The sequence below is a fragment of the Azolla caroliniana genome, unplaced genomic scaffold (assembly GCF_043228905.1).
Source record: "Azolla caroliniana isolate FFs.n. ecotype wild unplaced genomic scaffold, voAzoCaro1.0.p SCAF_8, whole genome shotgun sequence".
Classification (NCBI taxonomy): Eukaryota; Viridiplantae; Streptophyta; class Polypodiopsida; order Salviniales; family Salviniaceae; genus Azolla; species Azolla caroliniana.
The window spans coordinates 621,691-623,394 of record NW_028230443.1 but is presented as its reverse complement, the minus strand read 5'-3'; the positions used below and the strand labels follow the sequence as shown (position 1 = coordinate 623,394).

General features: G+C 44.1%; 1 long non-coding RNA gene across 1 annotated transcript; it reads right to left on the bottom strand.

Moving 5' to 3' along the window:
- On the bottom strand, nt 1-905 carry LOC147860654 (uncharacterized). The gene is made up of 2 exons (XR_015530095.1): nt 791-905; nt 1-740 (listed from the first exon to the last, which is right to left on the bottom strand). It is a non-coding gene; the product is annotated as an uncharacterized LOC147860654 (long non-coding RNA).
- Nucleotides 906-1,704: the final 799 nt, after the last annotated feature.

The window sequence follows — 1,704 nt, the reverse complement described above, 5'->3', positions numbered from 1 at the left end:
TCTCACACACATCTCCTGCGCAGGATTATTTCATCCGGTCCTCCTGTTGCTTCTCTTGCTATACACGGATTCGATAAGCGCATGATGTTGGGCATCTTTTCTACTTTCCAGAGTGGCAGCAGCTGATTTAGAATAGATAAATCAAACTTGCTCAAGACTAGTCGCAATTGATGTTCACTACATAACTAGAATCTAACTGAAGATTACTGACTGCATTTGAGGTCACGCTCAGGCATAATTTAAGATAATGCCAAAGAAGTTACAAAAATGAATTATTTCGAAGGAAGCTAGTTAAACCTGTGCAAGGCTACTGTAACACATGTGTTTAATTAACTACCCAATATAAAGGGGTGGAGGGAAAGTGGGACATAAGTGTCTGAGAGTATATCAATGAATTATTTCAAAGAAAACTAGTTAGATCTTTGCAAGACCACTGAATAAGTTGAGAGTTTCAGTAACATCAAAACATAGTTGAAGGCAACATGCACTGCATCTTCAAGGATTTCTTGCAAGGTAAGGAATGGTAACTATGTCATGTGCATCAGGACAAGTACAGCAAAGTACAATTTGAATTTCATGAAAACATGGTCATGGAACCACATGAATGGTATCCTGGAAAACTTGGCAAACACATCAAAGGAAAGGAGGGGCGTTCCATTTCTTGCGCTTCAAGTTCTGGTGGTGATGGTGTGCTTAACCGTTACAACTCTAGTTAAGTAGAATTTCCGAACATGAAAACACTTCTTTTAAGCAGCTGAACTGGTTGAAGAATGGGAGAGAACATGAAAACATAGTGATGGGCCATTGTCATGAATGAAATCTTAAAACACTTCTTTTAAGCAGCTGAACTGGTTGAAGAATGGGAGAGAGCATGATTTTAAGCATATCAAATCACTAGGGTTTATTGGTTCGGGGGAGATCAGGGACACAGAGGATGCGGTGACAGCCAAAGAGGATAAACCCCGTGAAAGTGAGGAGTGTGATTAGCACGATGGTCGGGTAGGCAGCTCGATATATGTGCTCCGAGAAGGATAATGAAGGCATAGTCGCATCATGTTGACTCTGATAAGAATGATTTGAAACATCCTCCATACTTCCAGTAGATAGCCGAAGGATTGGTCTTTGTTTCCTAGACATGATGAGAAGATGGAGTTGGTCGAATTGCCATCGGTTCTTATCAAGCTCGATCTTCGATAGCGACAACTTAAGAAGCATGTGCAGCACCGCCATGATGATGGCGGCAGCCGCAATGCAGGAGAGGGCGAAAGGAACCCACCAATTATGGCATCTTAGGAAGGTGCCTTGCGCCACCGAGGTCAAAATGACTCCTTGGAAGACGAGGTAAAAGCCGATGAGCTCGTTGATCTTCGATTGTAAGGTCTCGATTCGATTCTCTTGGCGACTGTTTATGTTAGTTATGTCGTCCAAACTCTTCTCGAGGTCTCGGAGAGATGTTCCAGGAGGGGCATTACTTGATTCAAAGGCTCCTGATTGGGCTAGTTCTGTAAAGCCGCCCCCGCCCCCGCCCCCCCCAGTCTCTGGCTGTGCATGGACCAACATCCTGCCCTCATCATGGCTCCCTCTGTGCATCTCTCTCTCTCTCTCTCTCTCTTTCTTCCTCTCCCTCCCAATTTCCCACTCTCTGATTCCTGTTGCAACACACACCCCTCTCTCTTACTCTCAACTTCTCTTCTTATTGATTCC